Below are 22971 nucleotides of genomic sequence, written 5' to 3'. Positions count from 1 at the left end.
TGGTGCCCATGTGTCATGCCTATGTGCCGGTACAACGAGTCCCTATGCTGTTCGTCGCATCCCTGTTCCGTGTGCATCGAGTCCCTCTGCCGTGCGTCGCGGCCATGCATCATTCGTGGCTGTGCGTCGTGCTGATGTACTTCGTGCCCGTGCATTGTTCTTGGACGTGCGTCGTGCCCGTGTGCATGTTCGTGGTTGAGCTTCGTGCCCGTTTGTATTGTGACCGTACATTGTTTGTGGCCGTGTGTCGTGCCCGTGTGCATCGTTCGTGGCCGTGCGTCGAGCCCGTGCATCGCTCATGGCTGTGTGTCGTGCCCGTGCACATCGTTCATGGCCGTGCGTCGTGCCCGTGCATCGTTCCTGGCTAGGTGCTGCATCGTTCAAAGAAGGTCGTGCATCGTACATGGCCGTGCGTCGTGCCCGTATATCGTTCATGGCCAAGCTTCGTGCACATGCATCATGCTCGGGCATCGTTCATGGCCGTACGTCGTGCCCGTGCATCGTGCCATGTATCGTTCATGGCCGAGCTTCATGCCCGTGCATCGTACCCGGGCGTCAATCATGGCCGTGCGTCGTGCCGGTGCATCGTTCATAGCCGTGCATCGTGCCCGTGGATCGTTCATGGCCGTGCTCGTGCCCGTGTATTGTGCCGTGTATTGTTCATGGCCGAGCGTCATGCTCGTGCTCGTGCATCGTTCATGGCCGAGGGTCGTGCCCGTGCATCGTGCCTGTGCATCGTTCATGGCCGTGCTCGTACTGTGCATCGTTCATGGCCAAGCTTCGTGCCCGTGCATTGTGCCCGTAGATCGTTCATGGCTGTGCGTTGTGCCCATGCATCGTTCATGGATGTGCATCGTGCCCGTGCATCGTTCATGGCTATGCTCGTGCCGTGCATCCTTTATGGCCGAGCTTCGTGCCTGTGCATCGTTCCCGTGGATCGTTTATGGCTGTACGTCGTGCCCGTGCATCATTCATGGCCGTGCACCGTGCATCGTTCATGGCCGTGCACCGTGCCCATGGATCGTTCATGGCCGTGCTCATGCCCGTGCATCGTTCATGGCCGTGCTCATGCCCGTGCATCGTTCATGGCCTTGCTCGTATCGTGCATCGTTCATGGCCGAGGCCATGCTCGTGCCTGTGCATCATTCATGGTCAAGGGTCATGCTTGTGCATCGTGCCCCTGCATTGTGCCCGTGCATCATTCATGGCCGTGCTCGTGCCGTGCATCGTTCACGGCCGAGCGTTGTGCCCGTGCATCGTGCCCGTGGATCGTTCATGACCGAGCATCTTGCTCGTGCATCGTTCATGGCTGAGCGTCGTGCCTGTGCATCGTGCTCGGGCATCGTTTATGGCCGTGCATCGCGCTTTAGCATCGTGGCCGAGTGCATCGGTCCCCGGCCGAGCCTCGTGGCCGAGTGCATCGGTCTTGCACGAGGCTCATGGAATTGATCGCTACTTTACTGATCATTTCTCATTCAATTGAATCCATTCATCTTCCTAAATTTTGTTTGAGTCATCAAATAGCTCCCCCATTTGTTTTTCCATCCCCCAACTATTTTTTCTAATTTTCCAATTTTTTTATAATTTTTTAAATACAAAAATAAAAAAATATTTCCTGGCGTCAAATTTTTTTTCTGATGCATCCGTAATTTAGTTCACATTTTTCTAAGCATCTCTGCAAAAAATCTCATCAAAATTCAATTTCTACATTTTTTTAGAGACGTGGTGTCATCTCAAACATGATGAATGTCTTCTCCTGCTAGGAGCAAAATTGCTCATAAGGCTCTTTAGGGGGGTAGAGGTGCTCGAAGGCCATGACCGGCCTTCGGGCAATCGTTGGGCAATGCATGGACCCATGTTATAGGCACAAGATTAAGTCATAACATGGATCAATGACCGATGAAATAGGCCATGATTGATCAAATAAAGCACCTCTAAACAAAGATGGATGGACGGATGACTCGTGCATAGCGTGGCTCCCCTCACGCAGGCATCATGGCCGAGTGCATGGGTTGTCAACAAGCCAAGCGGCCATACAGGTTGAATCGATGATCAAGTTCCTTGGGAATCGATGAATTGATGAATCCCTTCAGTAATATGAGACCATGCCTCGCGGCATGAATGAATGAGCCACGATGGTGCAATGATTGTCCCACAATCAGGCGAACGATCAAGTCCTAATTTGAGCCGAGATCATTCCATGACCGAGGCCTTAATGGCCAAGGAGAGGCGAGATTGAGGCGAGATAGGGACGGAGATTGAAGCCACGATTAGGGACAAGATCTTGCTGTTCTCGCGTCTAGCGGTGCGGATGTGGTCTCATTCGATGAGTCCGTGTGCTCCTCGAGTTCTCATGCTTGGAGAGCTATGGATTAGTTGGCTTGGTTTACTTCTAGTGTACGCGATGGCTTGTGAGAGATGACAAGAATGTTGGTGTTGGTAAGCTCCGTGCTTGTGCATCGAACTGCTTCCCTCACTTTCGATCAATTGTTGCTCCACGAATGAACGTTGGATGCAAAATGCGGGTTCCTGTGTTGTATACCTATTGCGATGGAAAGTTGTGCCTTTCGTTGTCCCTTCCATCACAACATCCTTTTGGATGCTTGGTTGGACTGGATAGCAGGGCTTGCATTCCGCAAACATATCATGTGATTGTTCGGATGGACTGCGAGTGCCTGCTTGTTCTCTCGGATGTGGAACTTTCTTCATGGGTAAGGGGTCATTGGCCCTTATTCCCAAATCTCTAAGCGTTTATCGCTTTACTCGAATAACGCTCTTGCCTCGTCTTTGACCTCATGGAGCTCTCGGGCTTCATGATGGATCATGCTTGGCAGACGTTGTGAAGGAATGCTACCTGGTTGATCCTGCCAGTTGTCATATGCTTGTCTCAAAGTTTAAGCCATGCATGTGTAAGTATGAACTAATTCATACTGTGAAATTGCGAATGGCTCATTAAATCAATTATAGTTTATTTGAAGGTATTTGCTACTCGGATAACCGTAGTAATTCTAGAGCTAATACGTGCAACAAACCTCGACTCTTGAAAGGGATACATTTATTAGATAAAAGGTCGATGCGGGCTTTGCCTGTTGCTCTGATGATTCATGATAACTTGATGGATTGCACGGCCATCGTGCTAGCGACGCATCATTCAAATTTCTGCCCTATCAACTTTCAATGGTAGGATAGTGGCCTACTATGGTGGTGACGGGTGATGGAGAATTAGGATTCGATTCCAAAGAGGGAGCCTGAGAAACGGCTACCACATCCAAGGAAGTCAGTAGGCGCCCAAATTACCCAATCCTGACATAGGGAGGTAGTGACAATGTCCATTTTGAGAAAATGAGAGTATTTTAGGCCCATTTTGAGACAATGTCCACTTCACGCCAATATTTGAGAAAATGAAGGTACTTCGGAATTTTCCCAAAAAATTTACAGGTTTCAATGTATTGATTATTCGTATTATAACTTGTAATTTAATTATTGCAAATAAAATTTATTTAACAAGGGTCGTTAATCACTGTTAAAATATTATTTTCTTTCTTTCTTATAAGCAAGTAGATTGCCTCCTACTGTTGGTGTTCCCCATTTCCTGCCCAAAATAGCCTCTCCGGCTGATCGCTTCCCTCCCATTCGCAGCGAACTCAGAAGAAGCAGCCGTCGCCTTTGACGGACACGGACGTAATCCGCATCGCGCAAAGCCTCCATCGCCACCAGCTGACATCCTCCTCCACCTCTCCTCTCCCCCCGTAGCTCTCTTCCCCGCGGTTCCACCCGGCTCTCGTCTCCCACCTCAGATCACGCGCCGCCGACTCTCTGATCCCTTCGCTCGCCGTCTCCGACTACGCCCTCTCTCTCCTCTCCCTCATCTCCCTCTCCCCGCAGAGCCCCGGCCTCCCTCTTCTCCTCTCCTTGCTGCTCCTTTCCTACATTGACTTGTTCGTCTCTCGCCGGTTCTCGCACGACGCGAACTCGCTCTGTAACGACCCAGTTCGACGAGGGCAGGGAGTGGTCGCCGGGGCCAGAAGGGCCTAGACAAGGAGCGGCTTCTGACAGGCTTCTAGTATGGCAATATGGGGCATGTCTCCTGTCCCACATCACCTAGGGAGGGAGCCTTGGGCTTGCTTATAAAGGCTTGAGGAAACCTTAACTTGCAAGAGGCCTTTTCTGGAGGTAGCATGGGCTGCTCTCGGAAAAACAAAACCGTGAGGACTTAGTGTCCAAAGCGGACAATATCTTGCGAGTGTGACCCAGGTCGTTACAGGTGGTATCAGCGTTGACTCCCGACCGCATGTGGGGCCACAGCGAGGACGCTGTGCTCGAAGGAGGGGAGAGTGTGATAACCCGGTCCAATGAGGGCGGGGAATGGTCGCCGGGGTCCGAGGACCTGGATAAGAAGTGGCTCCTGGCAGGCTTCTAGGATGGTGAAGGGGGCATGTCTCTTGTCCCACATCGCCTAGGGAGGGAGCCTTGGGCTTGCTTATAAAGGTTTGGGAAACCTTAACTTGCAAGAGACCTTTTCTGGAGGTAGTATAGGCTGCCCTCGGAGGAACAAAACTGTGAGGACTTAGTATCCAAAGCGGACAATATCTTGCGAGTGGGACCCAGGTCGTTACAGGTGGTATTAAAGCCGACACGCGACCGCATGTGGGGCCACAACGAGGACATTGTGCTCGAAGGAGGAAAGAGTGTGATAACCCGGTCCGATGAGGGCGGGGAGTGGTCGCCGAGGTCCGAGGACCTGGACAAGAAGTGGCTCATGGCAGGCTTCTAGGATGGCGAAGGGGGTACGTCTCTTGTCCCACATCGCCTAGGGAGGGAGCCATGGGCTTGCTTATAAAGGCTTGGGAAACCTTAACTTGCAAGAGGCCTTTTCTAGAGGTAGTATGGGCTGCCCTCGGAGGAACAAAACCGTGAGGACTTAGTGTCCAAAGCGGACAATATCTTGCGAGTGGGACCCAGGTCGTTACAGGAATCGATGAGGGCGGGGAGTGGTCGCCGGGGTCTGAGAACCTAGACAAGGAGCGGCTCCTGGCAGGCTTCTAGGATGGCGAAGGGGGCACGTCTCTTGTCCCGCATCACCTAGGGAGGGAGCCTTGGGCTTGCTTATAAAGGCTTGGGAAACCTTAACTTGCAAGAGTCCTTTTCTTGGGGTAGTATGGGCTGCCCTCGGAGGAACAAAACCGTGAAGACTTAGTGTCCAAAGTGGACAATATCTTGCGAGTGGGACCCAGGTCGTTACAGGTGGTATCAGAGCTGACTCCCAACCGCGTGTGGGGCCATAGCGAGGACGTTGTGCTCAAAGGAGGGGAGAATGTAACGACCCGGTCCGACGAGAGCGGGGAGTGGTCGCCGGGGCCAGAAGGGCCTCGACAAAGAGCAGCTTCCGACAGGCTTCTAGGATGGCAAAGGAGGGCATGTCTCCTGTCCCACATCGCCTAAGGAGGGAGCCTTGGGCTTGCTTATAAAGGCTTGGGAAACCTTAACTTGCAAGAGGCCTTTTCTGGAGGTAGTATGGGCTGCCCTCGGAGGAACAAAACTGTGAGGACTTAGTGTCCAAAGCGGATAATATCTTGCGAGTGGGACCTAGGTCGTTACACGCTCAAGACTATCCACTTCTTCGGCACCCTCCTCAATGCCTTGGAAATCGACAACGTCCGATCCGTGGTGGAAGCGATCCTCTCCAGTTTCCCGAAATTGGTCACGTTGGATGATGCGCAGCTACTTGATCTTTTGCCCAGGTGCATCGACCTCATTCGCGATTCGAATGAGATCGAGCGAGGGGGTGATTTCGCGAACTCCGTGATTGATCGAGTAGTGGATTCTGTTTGGTCGAAAGGGTTGTTGTTGAAATTGGTTTCGCTAGTAAGGGAGTTTGTCTTTCTGGATAAGGGGAGAGGGAGGGAGTTTTTGGAGAAGGTGTTCGAAGGAATGGGGGACTTGGACTTGCAGGATCTGCCCTCTCTGGTGTATCACTTGTTGGTTTTGGCATCAAAAGGGTTCTGCAAAAGGGAGGTGGTTGAAGGGTTGGTGACTTTCTTCGGGTCGGAATTGGAGCCGAAGAAGGGGGCTTCGATAATTAGGCAAGTTGAAGGGACTGTGTTGCTTCACATGAATTTTGCTATGAAGCAGGATTTTTCCCTTGGGAAAGAGGTTATGGGGCTAATTAAATCTGATAGTCAGGCTCTTAATCATTTTGCCGTGGCTGTCATGCTATCCCTTGCTAGAATCAAGAGGTTCAGCGAGAGTGCTATGGAGATCCTTAAGAAGGCAATTGTCACTTCATATGGGGAGTACAAGCACTACAAAAAAACTAGGATTTTGCCACGAAAATTTGCGACGAAAAATTTTTCGTCGGAAATTAGCGACGACTTTTGCGACGAAAACTAAATTCGTTGGAAATTAGCAACGAAAAATTTTTTCGTCGCTAATTTCGTTAGTTTTCGTTGCAAAAGTCGTCGCTAATTTCTGACGAAATTTGCGACGGAAAGTTATTCGTCGCTAATTTCCGACGAAATTTGCGACGAATTTTGCAACGGAAAGTTATTCGTGGCAAATTTCCGACGAATTTTGCGACGGAAAAAAAATTTGTCGCTAATTTGCGACACGGAAAATAATTTTTATGATATCCATCCCCACCCCCAATTTCTCTCTCTCTCGACTGATTCCTCATATCCCTCTCACTGTTCTCTCTCCCTCTCTCTTTCGTTTCTCTCGATTTACCTATCTGCGCACGCGCAAATCAATCTCGGTAAAGCTTTTCCGCCGGTAAGTGTCGTGGCTAATTTCGTTACTAATTGGTGACGAAAATGGTTCGTCGCAAAACTATTCATCGCTGGATTTGTATTTTTTGGTGTTATTGAATTTTTTTTTTCCCTTCCTTACTGGTTTGGCCGGTCACCGGAGACATCGCCGGCCATGGGGCGAGGTCCAGCGGCCTGGCCATGGCCGCCGGTCCACCTCGCTGACGCCCAGGTGGGCTAGCCTTGCCATGGCCGGCGAGCTCGAGCTCGCCGGCCATGGCGAGCTCGCCCCTCGCCAGTGCCGGCGAGGGCTAGCCTCGCATGGGCTGACAACGAGGGTCGAGCTCGCCATGGCGGGCGAGCTCGAGATCTGGGCGAGCTCGGCCCTCGCTAGTGCCGGCGAGGGCTAGCTTTGCATGGGCCTCGCCATGGCCGGCGAGCTCGAGCTCGAGCTTGCCAGCCATGGCGAGCTCGGCCCTCGCTAGTACCGGTGAGGGCTAGCCTCGCATGGGCTAACGGCGAGGGCCGAGCTCGCCATGGCCGGCGAGCTCGAGGTCGCCCAGACTTGCCCAGGCGAGCTCGACGGCCATGGCGAGCTCGAGCTCGCCAGGGCCAAGAAGAAAGGAAAAAAAAAAGGAAAAGAAAAAGAAAGAGAAAAAAATAGAAAATAATTAAAAAATGCATCTTAAGTAATTTGTTTTTATTTTAGGTACGTGTCCATTTGAAGGACGCACAATCCAAGTGAACGTTGCAATTTTCATCAAATTGACAACTTTCTACTACAAAGATTTCAGTCAAATACTTGGTAAGTCTTCTTGACATGGTAATTTTTTCATTTTTTTCAATTTGAAAGTAATTGTTTCGTAAAAAACTAAATTTTAATTTTTAGAAATTTATGGTTTTAATTAACAATATTAAACAATAGATATGATATTTTTAATATTTTATGTGAATTTTTTTATTTTTATACAGACACAATGCAAAGAGACAGGGGTTGGATGTATAATAAGAACTTACCTGGACGTCGAGGATTGACCGATGAGTTTCGTATCGGGTTGGAACTATTTTTGGACTTTGCTAGTAGTAAATATGAGTTCATGGATGGAAATAAGTTAAGGTGTCAATGTAAAAAGTGCAGTAATGAAAAATTTCAAGACATTGATAAAGTTAGAGAACATTTTTGTAGATTTGGGTTTACTCCAAACTACTATAATTGGACTTGCCATGATGAACCATTTATATCTGATGACGGATATCGAAGAAGCGACCAATTTTTAGTTAGGGAAGAATGTAGCTATTATGACCAATTGAACCCATACCAGAGGATGGTGTTTGATGAAGCCGGTCATAATTTTGTTTCAGAATCGAATCATGCAAGTACTAGTTTTAGTCCTACACTTGAACAAGTGGGAACTAGTCATGCATCACAATTGGAAGAGATAGGAGTTACAGGTTTTGATGAGAATGTGTGTGATGGAACTTTTCAATCTAATCAGTTCTGGGAAGTGTTGAAAACAACAGATGAACCTTTATGGGCAAGTTGTGACAACCACATGAAAGTATCAGTGACAGCAAGAATGTTAAATATCTAGGCATAGCATAATGTGTCTGTGGATTGCTTCAACTCTTTTGTTGAAGTAATGCGGGAAACAATGTCTTGTGATAACATCATGCCAAGTGACTTTTACGATATGAAAAAGCTAGTGGATAACTTAGGTCTTCCAGTTGTAAAAATTGATGTATGTAGTAGGGGTTGTATGTTATATTAGAGAGATGATGAAAATGCAGAATCTTGCAAATTTTGTAACCAACCTAGGTACAAGATTAACAGGAGGCAGGGTCGTAATTAGAAGCGTAGACCATGTAAGCAAATGTTTTATTTGCCCTTAATCCCCAGGTTGCAAAGGCTTTATGCGTCTCAAGCCACTGCTGAACACATGACTTGGCATGCAAATCATAAAACAGAATAGGGTCTAATGTGTCATCCTTCATATTCAGAGGCATGGAAACATTTTGATAGAATATACCCCGAGTTTGCGATAGAGCGTCGAAACATCAGGTTAGGTCTGTGTGCTGATGGATTTGCCCCATTTGGGAAATCAGGAAAAAGTTATTCATGTTGGCCAGTTATCTTAACTCCGTACAATCTTCCACCCGGTATGTGCATGAAGACACCTTATATGTTTTTGACATTGATCGTGACTGGTCCGCAAAATCCAAAAAAGTTGATAGATGTTTATATGCAACTATTGATTGAAGAGTTACAACGGCTATGGGATGAAGGTGTCCCTACGTATGACGTTTCTACCGATCAAACATTTGTAATGAAGGCTGCTCTTCTTTGGACGATAAATGACTTTCCAGCTTATGGAATGTTATCTGGATGGAGTACAGTTGGGATCTTAGGATGTCCGATATGTATGGAGAGATCGAAGTCATTCAGATTAAAACATGGTAAGAAGCCCAGCTATTTTGACTGTCACAGGCAATTTTTGCTGCTAAATCATATATTCAGAAGGAATAAAAAAGAGTTCATCAAGAATATGATCGAAAAAACACATCCACCATTGAGGTTGACCGGTGATCAAATTTGGGAGCGAGTGCAGGAGTTTCCAACTATTGTTGAAAACCCTCACGGCACAACTATTCCGTACGGAAGTACACAAAAGTGGACTAAACGCAGTATATTTTGGGATCTACCATTTTGGAAGGCCCATCTTATTCATCATAATCTTGACTTCATGCACATAGAGAAGAACGTTTTCGACAATGTCATAAATACTGTGATGGATGTCACTGGAAAAACAAAAGACAACTTGAACGTAAAAAAATATATGAGGGACATTTGCGATCGACCAACACTAGATGCGGATGCAAGCAGCATGGGACCAAAATCAAAAGCAGTTTATACATTGGACAAGGAGCAGAGACGGGTCGTTTGTCAATGGTTGAAATCGATGCGATTTCCTGATGGATATGCTTCGAATCTCGGGAGATGCGTTGATTTGAATGAATGCAAGTCGACAGGTCTGAAGAGTCATGATTGTCACATATTTATGGAAAGACTAATTCCAATAGCCTTCAAGGAACTTCTACCAAACTTTGTTTGGGGCGCCATTACAGAGTTAAGTAATTTCCTGCATGATATTTGCTCAACAGCGTTGAAAGCATCACACATGGAGAAACTAGAGAGAGATATTCCAATTATTCTTTGCAACTTAGAAAGGATATTTCCTCCATCATTCTTTGATTCAATGGAGCATCTCTTAGTTCACTTGCCTTATGAGGCCAAAGTTGCAGGTCTCGTCCAATTTCGATGGATGTATCCATTTGAGAGGTAAGTTTTTTTTAATAAATTTGAAATTACTTCATTATATATTATGTTTCGATAAACTTTTTTCTATTGCAACTAGGTTCCGATAAAGTTGCAGGTCTCGTCCAATTTCGATGGATGTATCCATTTGAGAGGTAAGTTTTTTTTAATAAATTTGAAATTACTTCATTATATATTATGTTCCGATAAACTTTTTTCTATTGCAACTAGGTTCTTATATCATTTGAAGAAAAAAGTGAAGAATAAGGCATGTGTCGAAGCTTCAATTTGTAATGCATATATTGCGGAAGAAGTGACAACATTTGCATCATACTATTTTGAGCCGCACGTGCAGTGCAAGAGGCGGAGAGCAGGAAGAAGTGATGAGGGCCCCATTGATCCCAATTGCAAATCATTCTCTATTTTCAATCATTTGGGTCGACCAAGCAGCGCATGTAAGTTTCGTAACTTAACAGGTGAAGAAAAGTAGGCAGTCCATACATATATTTTACTGAACTATCCAGAAGTTGAGCCATACTTCGAGTAAGTGTACATTTGTAAGTATATGTATTGTGTGTCAAACATTTGCTAATATATAAATGGTATTTGTTAATAGGATTTTCCAAAATTCAATATATGAACTACCACCAAATGAGTTTGATCGTTTGTGCGAGGAACAATTTGCAACATGGTTCACAACATATGTAAGTTGTATATGGACGAAATCCAAGTTATTCGAATTTTTTATACATCATATATTAAAATATATATTATTGACATTGCGTGTGTGACCTTAGGTTCACAGTAATCATGATCATGTTGGAGAGCAAGGATTGCTATATCATCTGTCGTGGGGTCCAAAGTCAAGAGTACAAAGTTGGCCAGCATATTTCATAAACGTGTATAATTTTCACACTCGAAAATATGGAATGGGAAATGCCACAATGAATAGTGGTGTGTGTGTTCAGTCATCCAATAGTGGGAGTTCGAAAAATGATTTTTATGGCTTGTTAGATGAAATCGTAGAGATAGAGTACCATGGACCATTAATGCGGGTTGTGTTATTTAAGTGCATGTGGTTCGACCCCGTCAAAGGAATGAATGTGCATACGAAATTTAATTTGGTTGAAATAAATCACAAGAAAAGATATATGAAATATGAACCATTTGTCTTGGCACAACAAGTAATTCAAGTATATTATGCATCATATCCGAGTTTGAAACGTGACAAAGCCGATTGGTGGGCTGTATGTAAAACCAAAGCACGAACAAAAATCAAGGAACACTGGAAGGACACAGCATATCAACAAGAGGAAGTTCGTAACACGATTGAAACTGATGAATATAACATTTCAACTTTACGAGATCCATGTGGAGCGATGATCAATGTGGATCCAACTGAAATTCGCAAATCAAATTTTGAAGTGGGTACAGAATTTGATTTTGAGACAGATGATGAAGATGATGCTCATGAAGAAGATGAAGATGAAGACGAAGATGGAGACGCAGATGAAGGTGAAGATGAAAGTGAAGATGAAGATGAAGATTATGAATTTTGAGACTTTTTACTAATTATGTGTAATTATTATTATTATTGCGACATCTATTTTTTGTTGTTGTCATAATTTTTATTATTGTTGTTGTTGTCGTTGTTGTTATTATTAGAATCCGTGGCTAATTAGCCTCAGATTTAGCCACAGAATTGAAATAGTCGGGAAAAAGCCACGTGACTATATTTCCGTGGCAAATTTCCCACGAATTTAGCCATGAATTTTCCCACGACTATATTTCCGTGGGAAATTTCCCATGAATTTTGCCACGAAAATAGTCTATAGTGCAATAATTGCCCGGAAATTTGAAATTCGTGGGAAAATTCGTGGGCAATTTCCCACGAATTTTGCCACGAATTCCAAGTACATAGGAGAATTATATATTGCCCCGAGGTTTTTAAATTCGTGGGAAAATTCGTGGGAAAAATAGTCTATTGTGCAATACTTGCCTGGAAATTTGAAATTCGTGGCAAAATTCGTGGGAAATTTCCCACGAATTTTCCCACGAATTTCAAGTATCAAGGAGAATTTTATATTGCCCCGAGGTTTTTAAATTCGTGGGAAATTTCCCACGAATTTTGCCACGAATTCCAAGTATATAGGAGAAATATATATTGCCACGAAAATAGTCTATAGTGCAATAATTGCCCGGAAATTTGAAATTCGTGGCAAAATTCGTGGGAAATTTCCCACGAATTTTGCCACGAATTTCAAGTATAAAGGAGAATTTTATATTGCCCCGAGGTTTTTAAATTCGTGGGAAAATTCGTGGGAAATTTCCCATGAATTTTGCCACGAAAATAGTCTATAGTGCAATAATTGCCCGGAAATTTGAAATTTGTGGCAAAATTCGTGGGAAATTTCCCACGAATTTTGCCACGAATTTCAAGTATAAAGGAGAATTTTATATTGCCTCGAGGTTTTTAAATTCGTGGGAAAATTTGTGAGAAATTTCCCACGAATTTTGCCAAGAAAATAGTCTATAGTGCAATAATTGCCTAGAAATTTGAAATTCGTGGGAAATTTCCCACGAATTTTGCCACGAATTCCAAGTATATAGGAGAATTATATATTGCCCCGAGGTTTTTAAATTCGTGGCAAAATTCGTGGGAAATTTCCCACGAATTTTGCCACGAATTTCAAAAAAGCCCGCCAACGCCGAATATTTGAATTTTGTGGCAAAATTCGTGGGAAATTTCTCACGAATTTTCTCACGAAAATAGTATATAGTGCAATAATTGCCCGGAAACTTGAATTTCGTGGCAAAATTCGTGGGACATTTCCCACGAATTTTGCCACGAAAATAGTATATAGTGCAATAATTGCCCAGAAACTTGAAATTCGTGGCAAAATTCGTTGCCACGAAAATTGTTCATTGTACAATATTTGCGCCAAGACTTGACTTTTGTGGCAAAATTCGTGGCAAATTTGCCACGAATTTTGCCGCGAAAATAGAAACACATGTTTATATTCTTCAGCCGTCCACCTCGCGTCTACGAAGTAATTTTGGCCCAACCAAATATTCTTCTCGCCATCCTCAGCGCCGTCCTCGTTGCCGTCGAGTTCGCCCAGAGTCAACGCCGTCCTCCTCGCCGTCGACGCCGGCGTCTTCGCCGTCCACCTCGCCGTCGAGTTCGCCGTCCACCTCGCCGTCGAGTTCGCCCAGCGCGGTAGGTAAGCGAGCTCTATTCCTTGAATAAAATGGTGTCGCGGTCGTGATTTCGGGGGGTCGCGGCCAAGTTGGTCGGAGGGGGGGTCGCCGTCAAGTTGGCCGGAAGGGGGGGGTCGCCGCCGAGTTGGCCGGAGGGGGGGTCGCGGCCGTGATTCCGGCACTGTTGTCGATTTTTTTTAATGATTTTTCTGCTAAGATCTAAACTTAGGTAAAAGGAAGTTTAAACAGGGAACACATTAATGGGTTGCATTCGTGGCAAATTTGCTTGTTGAACGTAATTTGTGATCTTTTTTTTAGGTCTGTACTAGAACTTTGCGAAATGGGATATTCGGGGCATAAATTTGCACAAATGTGGCATCAGACTTGATACTTGTTGTAATTCGTTTTGCACATTTAATATGCTTCCTTTTATTTTTCATGGAATCTGATGTGGTCAAAATTTCAATAGGTTCCTCCGACAAGGGCCAAAGATTGCTATTTATCAGAGGCGATAGTCTGTTTGTTTCAATTTCTCAAGTTTATTTATTGCTCTCTGAAACAAAATGGTAAGCAAAATGACTTACGTCATTTTCTGTCCCTAATACATGTTCATATTTTTAAATATATTTGTCTAACCTTCTTACTTGTCAGTATAAACGTGGAGGTCTCATGCGTGGTGCGGTTTCACAAAGAAGACCAGCCCCTTCCGCTTCCTCGTCCTCGTCCCCGTCCCTGTTCTCTTCCCCTGCCCTTTCATGTAACCCTCAACCACAACATGTTCATGGACAACACGGACACATTGGCCCATCCTCCGACCCTCAAAAACATATTAGGGGAGAACTTGGGGACATGCGAACTGAATTTACTTCAGTTCCATCTCCTTTAGTTCCATCTCCTTCGATTCCATCTCCTTCGGTTCCACCTTCTTCTTCAGTGCAACACTCGAATGATGAAGACGATAGCCGATTCATTATATGCCCATGTGGAGATTCGTAAGTACTTCATTTTTTTACGTATATTTAAATTATGGATGTAAACAAAATTGTCCATGTTGCGAATTATCCGTATGCTTCATTGTCTCATTGTCCATATTGTTATAACATGTTTTCAGATTCACGAATTCTACGTATGTTGTGAGGGAACTTAATAGAATAGTCAATAATTGTTGGATGGGGCAGTTTACTACTTTCAGCAGCGCTCCTAAAGAAGTAAATACTTTGTGGTGGAATGAGTTCAAGATTAGTGTTGTCTTTCTATTTTCTCACAAACTAAGTTCGGTGTAGTATACTGATGGTCAATAATGAATTTTGTCACGAATTGTCTGGTGCATTGTAATGGATATGTGACTTGTGACCCTCATAATAACTTTCAGTTGCTTTTCTATTGATTGTAGCGTAAGTTCATGTGAGATGAAATGGAAGAGGATGAGGTTAGAAGAATTTTCAAGAAGAAAGTCGGTGATCACATGCGATATGTGATAAATAGAGCGAAGAGAACAAAAGGAAAGCCGGCTTTTTTTACAGCTGACAATTGGACGGAAATTACGAGAACTTGGGAAACTGAGAAGCATAAGCAAAGGTGTGAACAAAACAAGAAGAATCGAGCTTCTAGTTCTAGTGACGGTGCAAGTCGCCACATATCTTTGGGGGCTCTATCGGCATCGGGAGCATGAAAGAAGAATGGTAAGTCTGTTTAAACATGTCAGTTCATTTAATTCAATGATTACTCATTTATGTTTATATTTTGTAGGCAGATGAATTGGGGACGGAACCCACATTTACAGCTACATTTGAACGCACATTTCAAAAAAAGGATAAGACATGGACTGGCGCTCGAGCAAAAGCTATTAAGGTATGTAAGGTTATAGTTCGGACTTTATGGAAACTAGAATGAAAATCATGAATGTTTTTAATATTTATGGTAATATATATGAATTTATTTTATTTCCATCTATATTGTTAATATAGGAAAAATATGATGAACTTTTAATGAGCACTGCTAGTAGTGATGGTGGTGACGGTGGTGGTGATGATGGTAGTGGTGGTGATGGTGTTGCCGTGTCTGAGCCATCGGTTGACAGTATGGCATTATGGGTGGAGGCAGCGGGTGGGATGAAAAGTGGAAAAATATTTGGGATGGGATCCTTGTCAAGGATGTACAAAACGAAGGCTGCTGCAACTTCATCCTCAAATGCGGCTATTTCAAGGAGGACACGACATGAGGAGCAAATGACCCAAGAATTGAGCCAACTGAAATAGTTGCTTGTACAGAAGGACGAAGAACTGAAGCATTTACTTGAACAGAAGGACGAAGAAATAAGGGTGATGCAACAACAAATGCAAATTATCATGCGACACCTCGACATCGATCGCAATGAGGTTCCTCCTCTACCTCATATTAATCCAATAGGTGATGGGCATAATGCTGAGCCACACAATGATGCGGCGATTGGTGATGATGATGATGATGCTGATGATTTTATTGTCAGTCCTTCCTAGTTCATTCTCTTCGGGGCCGACCAGTTGTTGTGGTCGTCCCCTCGCGGCGAGCTGCCTCGTCAGTCTGAGGACAAGCTTTAGTTGACATCCTCGTCTCACGGCTTTAGGAGTTAGAATTGTGACGTTGCTGCTGGTTTCATAAGTTCTTCTAATGGATGTGAAAGTTGACTTATATTCAAATGTAAGAACATTGGTCCTTCGACGTTTTTTTAAAATCCTCCTACTTATTTTTTTATAGCTAGTTCCACGTCCATGCGTAAATGCTTTTTTTATATTTTGGACAAATTCGATATCTTTATTTATGTATCCATATTTCATCGGGTGTCGATAAAGGTGATTGTTCCTGATGTCCTGCCGAGTACCAAAGCTGCCAACGTTTTATGGTCGTCCCGCGTTCTTTCAATGTTTTGAATGTATTACATGATGTTCATTAGTGTTTAGCTACCTCTATGTATTATGAGATTGAATATCGAATACCATCACGTGAGACTTTGCAACTTATACATTGTAGAAATTAATATTGCTAATAATTAGATTTAAAATCAAAATTGTCCCTAAACAAAATTCGTCGCAAACTTAGTGACTAATTTTGTCATGAATAAATTTCGTCGCAAATTACCAACGAAAATTGAAATTTTTTGTCGGAAAAATTCGCGATTTCCCACGATTTTTGCAACGAATTTTGTTTTCGTCGCAAATTACCAACGAAAATTGAAATTTTTTGTCGGAAAAATTCGCGATTTCCCACGATTTTTGCAACGAATAATTAGCGACAAATTTTGCAACGAATTTTCCCACGAATCATCACGTGAGACTTTGCAACTTATACATTGTAGAAATTAATATTGCTAATAATTAGATTTAAAATCGAAATTGTCCCTAAACAAAATTCGTCGCAAACTTAGGGCCCGTTTGGTAACGTGCCAAAGAGTGAAAATTTCTGTTCTTTTGTTCCCAGAAATAGTTTGGGAACAGAAATGCGTTTGGTAAATTTTTTGTTTCTTGGCACATTTTTGCAAAAATTTGTGCCGAGAAACAGTTTTGGAAGAGAAACAAGAAGTAAAAAAAAGTTGCTTCTTGTTTCTCGGTACAATTTTGAGAATCAGTTTTTTTTCTTTTCTTATTTTTGTGTTGTTCTTCCCTCGGCTGGGCCGGCCGACGACGACCGGCCCACACGGCCAGGCCGGCGAGGGCGTCACGACCCTCGCCGGCGGCGGCGGAGGCGAGGTCGCCCTCGCCGGCGAGGGCGAGCGAGGCTGGACCCTCGCCGTGCAGGCGAGCGGCCTCGCCCGGATCGAGCGAGCCGAGCCTCGCCGTCCGTCGCGACGGCGAGGTCGGCCTCGCCCGGAGACGGTGAGGCTCGGCCTCGCCCGGATCGGCCAGTGGGTCGCGACGGCGAGGCTCGGCCTCGCCCGGATCCGGGCGAGGCCGAGCCTCGCCGTCTCGGGCGAGGCCGCCTCGCCCGGGCGGGGAGGGTCCAGCCCTCGCCCTCGCCGGCGAGGGCAACCCTCGCCTCCGCCGGCGGTCGGCGAGGTCCGTGACGCCCTCGCCGGCGACCGGCCATGGCCAAAGAAGAAAGTAGAAAGAAAATAAAAATTTAAACAATTCAAAATATTATTAAAATATTATTTGGGAACAGAAATTTTATGTAGTTACCAAACGCATTTATGTTCTTTTCTACTCTAGGAATAGAAATTTTGGACAGTTTATCAAACGCCTTCAAATACTCAGAAATTGTTTCCGGGCACAGAATAAAAAAAAATCATTTCTGTTCAGAAATAGCGCCTGGGCACAGAATGATATTCATGCGCACCCTTAGTGACTAATTTTGTCATGAATAAATTTCGTTGCAAATTACCAACGAAAATTGAAATTTTTTGTCGGAAAAATTCGCGATTTCCCACGATTTTTGCAACGAATAATTAGCGATAAATTTTGCAACGAATTTTGTTTTCGTTGTAAATTACCAATGAAAATTGAAATTTTTTGTCGGAAAAATTCGCGATTTCCCACGATTTTTGCAACGAATAATTAGCGACAAATTTTGCAACGAATTTTCCCATGAATTTAGCCTCGAATTTCTTTTTCGTCGTAAATTACCAACGAAAATTGAAATTTTTTGTCGGAAAAATTTGCGATTTCCCACGATTTTTGCAACGAATAATTAGCGACAAATTTTGCAACGAATTTTCCCACGAATTTAGCCACGAATTTTGTTTTCATCGTAAATTACCAACGACAATTGAAATTTTTTGTCGGAAAAATTCGCGATTTCCCGCGATTTTTGCAACGAATAATTAGCGACAAATTTTGCAATGAATTTTCCCACGAATTTAGCCACGAATTTTGTTTTCGTCACAAATTACCAATGAAAATTGAAATTTTTTGTCGGAAAAATTCGCGATTTCCCACGATTTTTGCAACGACTAATTAGCGACAAATTTTGCAACGAATTTAGCCACAAATTTTGATTTCGTTGCAAATTACCAACGAAAATTGAAATTTTTTGTCGCAAAAATTCGATTTGCGACGAATTTTTTTTCGTCCCTAATTTCGTGGGAAATTCGTTGTGCCACGAATAATTAGCGATGAATTTATCCAAGATTTTTCCGACGAATGATTAGCGACGAATTTTGCCACGAATTTTGCAACGAACTTTGCCACGAATTGATTTTCGTCGCAAATTACCAACGAAAATTCAAATTTTTTGTCGCCAAAATTTGCGAAAAAAATTTGAGATGAATTTTTTTGTTCATCGCTAATTTCGTGGGAAATTCATTTGCCACGAAATTTGCCACGAATAATTAGCGACGAATTTGGCAACGAATTTTGCAACAAATTTAGCCACGAATTTATCTACGAATTTTGCCACGAATTTTTTTTCGTCGCAATTTACCAACGAAAAATTAAAAATTTTTGTCGCAAAAATTTCCGACACCGAATTAGCGACGAATTTTTTTTCATCGAAAATTCGTTTTGCCACGAATTTTGCCACGAATAATTACCGACGAATTTTGCCACGATTTTTGTAACGAATAATTAGCGACGAATTTTGCAACGAATTTTGCCACGAATTTTGCGACGAAAAAATTTCGTCGCAAATTACCAACGAAAATTGAAATTTTTTGTCGCAAAAATTTGTGAATTACCGACGAATTTTTGTTCGTCGCTAATTTCGTTGGAAATTCGTTTTCCAACGAATTTTGCCAAATTTTTCGTGGCAAAACTCTTGTTTTTTTGTAGTGAAGTTCGCAGTGTATGACCTGGCTAAACTTTTGCAGCTGTCTAGATTCAGTTGCACAGGGTTACATGTTGTGAAAGCATAGGCTAGAGACATCTAAACTTTCTGGTCCTTGAATGCATTGTCTAGCAATGACAACATATGTAAGGGCAAAAGGACACTATAAGTGCCATAACTTGTGTACGGCACTCACTTTGGTGCCATAACTTTTTTTCGGATCACTTTGGTGCCAAGTCGGAGGAAAAACGATCACTTAAGTGTCATAACTTTTTTTGGATCACTTTAGTGCTAAAATTTTTGAAAAACGATAACTTAAGTGCTAAAATTTTTGAAAAACGAACATTTAAGTGCTAAAAATTTTGAAAAACGATCACTTAAGTGCCAATCTCCGGCGAGACTCCGGCGAGCCACGTCAGCTTCAGAAATTAATAAAAAAAATGCCACGTCAGATTTCCGGCGAAAAATTATGTACGGCACCGGAGTTGGCACTTAAGTGATCGTTTTTAAAAAATTTTAGCACTAAAGTGATCCAAAAAAAAGTTATGGCACTAAAGTGAGCGCCGTACACAAGTTATGGCACTTGTAGTGTTCTTTTGCCCATATGTAAGTGTCCAAAATGAGATTAATGGCTCTAAGCATGAGTGGAAGTTCTAATTAGTTTTTGTATCCTGTTTTTCTTTACTCTTTAATTTTCAATGGTTAACTAGAGATAGGATGTTAATATTGTTGATTTAATTATGAAGCTAAACCATTAGAGGCTGCTAGAGGGATGTCTGTACATTGTGCATCCACTGTATTTGTCTTCTTCGCTTGCAGCAACTGTAGTTGCTTTCTAGCAATGACAACAAATATTTAAGTATCTAAAATCAGATTGATGGCTCTAAACATGACTGGAACTTCTAGTTAGATTTTGTATCCTATTTTTCTTTACTCTCTAGTTTTCATCAGGTCTTGCCCTGTTATAGTGAGGGACGATCCCTTAAAGACTTTTATCCACGGTGACATTAAGATTCCGGGACCCCAATTGCTGAAGCTGATACTTCTGCTTAAGTCAGTCCAATCAAGTGTTCCAAATGAAAAGAATAAAAGTAGGATTGAAGGTCAACGAGAGAATTTCCATCAAGCACTTATCTGCCTTAAGGGCGTGTTAATGATTTATTTGCAGGGCCCTCATTTCGCCCAGCTGCTTGAAGATTTGGTGTTAGTCTGCACAGCTGAGTATGGTGTTGATGGTGAAAAACGTAACGTACATGATCAATGATCCAAAAATAAAAAACATTGAGATATTCATTGTGAAGATCCTGAAGCCTCTGTTATCCGAGCTTCTTGCAATTTCATCATTTCGTGAGGCTGAGGTAAAAAGCAAATTCTCTTTTTCACAAGTCTTTTGCTGATTTCATGTGCTGTTTTCTTAAGCTATGCAGGTATGTTCTTTTCAGGTCCTTTGTGATATTATGTTGATGATTACTAACAAGTTGCCCTGCCAGCTGAGAAACTGTCATGGATCATGGGCTACACAGATCTGCAAAAGCAAAGGAATCAAAGATTCCAAGGTTGCTAGGAGTCTGGTATTACTAGCTGTCCAACTAAGCTCGCCTCCTGATGACTTGATCTTTGCTCAAGATGTGGCTGTTGAGTTGTGCAAAGTTACAGGGTCAGCAAGTGATGATCCCGTGGAGATGTCTGAATCATAGCCTGTCATCAACAAATACATCAGCTTTGCAGTAATCATTTGCATTCTGCAATCAGTTGAAGCAGTGCTATGTGATGTGGATTGGGCCATTAAAAAACTGAAGGAACTTTCTCTCTCCTCTCAAAATAGAAATAAAATGAATGAAGGAGAACTTGCTCTTGATGTTAGATTGGTACTGGAGGACAATCTGTTCTCTAGGTCTGAAGCTGTTGTGAGAGTACTATCATCATTTGCTTTGATGACCTTGAAGGGTAAGATCGCACTTCATTAATTTGGGGGGTGAAAGTTGTACCAAGTTTACCATTTAACTTTGTTCGTTTGCGTGATAAATGTGTGCAGACCCTCAAGCAGATCATTTTCTCAGAATGGTTACAAGATTGTACAAGCAATTGGCTCAGATAACAAAACTTCAGATTGCCCCTAAAAGATCCAAGCAACTTCTGCCAAGCACTAGATTTCAGAAACTTGTTGAATTAACTTGCAAGCATCTCACTTTTCAACTCTATAATTTTGTGGCAGAAATGCAGAAGGTGAGCTACTCTATATATTGCCAACCTCTCCAGTTTCAGCTTCCAGCCATCATTTGCATTTCTTTTTCTTTTTCTTTTCTTTTTTAATGTTTTCTTTGTGTTCGGGTGATTACTTGAAATGCAGTAACAGCAAGAAAATGCTAATAGAAGGATAATGGCGGGAAAGATCAAAAGGGAAATTCGCTGCATTCCTGAGCTGATCTTTCATATGGAAGACTATGAAAAGTATTTAATCCGACTTAGCAAGGTGACTAAAGTGAACTTGCTGAGGCATGCTAAGCACAGCACTTCCCGTGATTTTAAAATTATAGAGGCCACCAGTATATTCGGGGAAGAAGACAATCCTGACCACGAACCTGGCTGTTCTCGTTCTGCAGCACACGAAAACGAATCATGCGATGCTTCTGACGAAGATGGGGGAGAGGAAAATGTCATATCTCCGCAGTCGGGCTCTCATTTGTCTGCGGATGAATCTGGTTCTGATGGTGAGAAAGGTAATTCTCTTCCCCCAGTCAAGAAAATGAGGAAAAAAGGAGTTGTTCAGGACTCTGATGATGAAGATTAGCTGTGCAGTGTCAGAAAAATACTGGGTATAGAAGGGCACATATTTGGTGGAGCATTTTGTATAGAGTAGCCGATAGAGAGAGAAACAGAAGGTAAATTTATCAACTCGACTCAAATACCATGTTAATAATTTCTTGACACTTAATGTCAATCTCTAGCTCTGTTAAGGATGATCAAATTTTGCTTAGTATCAATATGGAGTCTAGCTTTTCTACCATGCTCAACTTTAGGTTTTTATCCATTTATTCATGGATATAGATACAGAAGATGCATATGATGCCATATCACACGTCACATATGACCACATAAGCCTTTATTGCAATATTTCCACTTTACCACAAACGATTCAGATCATACGCAATAGAGAACATTACAACTTACTAGCGGTGATCGGTTCCCGATCTAGTTCGGTTCCAAGGTGGAATCGGGAACCGGACCGGGAGGATCGGTTCCCAAAATTGGGAACCGAGGTCTGGACCGGTTGGTTCTAGAACCGGGAACTGGTCACTTTTTTTTCCCCACTACTTGATGCCATCTTTTCGTGTTGAATCAAGTGATATGTATGCAATGATCCTCAAATTGAAAAACGAATAAAAAAACGTGCTTCACTTAGTGGTTTGTTCACATTTTATTAATTTTTTGAAGAAATAAAAAAATAAAAAAAGTATAGTAATCAGTTCGGTTTGGTCCGGTTCCCGATTCCAGGTCCGGTTTGGTCCGGTTCCCAATTCCAGGTCCGATCCGGTTCCCTTTGGAATCGGGAACTGGATCGCTTGGACGTCGATTCCACTTTTAGGAACCGGAAACCGGACCAACACTCCCCGGAACTGGACCAAATCGGGCGGTTTGGTCCTGCCCGGTCCGGGCGATTCCCGGTTTGGGCGGTCCGTTTTGCACACCCCACAATTTACTGCATTTTAGACATCATATAATGCTAATGGAGTAACCCGTGCTTGCTCGGGTGGAATCTTCTTTACTTGTTAAATGAGATCAAACATTAATTTGTTAATTTGCTTGGAAATGGTTGGATACTTATACACTTTTCGGAACCTTTTTCTTCGACTATTAATCCTCTACAAATATGTAAATGTACAATCACATGGAGGAGTGAAATTGAGTTGCGCTACTGAGTAGTAACTCGGGCTCGACTTCATGATTACCCGAGGTCAACTAATATGATTTCCGATC

General features: G+C 43.1%; 1 pseudogene; it reads left to right on the top strand.

Moving 5' to 3' along the window:
* Positions 1-22000, top strand: part of LOC115664369 (uncharacterized) — a 43702-nt pseudogene extending 21702 nt beyond the window's left edge.
* Positions 22001-22971: the final 971 nt, after the last annotated feature.

This window comes from Syzygium oleosum, unplaced genomic scaffold (genome assembly GCF_021117445.2).
Source record: "Syzygium oleosum isolate NSW1041296 unplaced genomic scaffold, Sole_v2.1 Sole_v2.36, whole genome shotgun sequence".
NCBI classification, from domain to species: domain Eukaryota; kingdom Viridiplantae; phylum Streptophyta; class Magnoliopsida; order Myrtales; family Myrtaceae; genus Syzygium; species Syzygium oleosum.
Note: the sequence above shows the minus strand (reverse complement) of the source record. Positions and strands in the feature narration are given on the sequence as shown.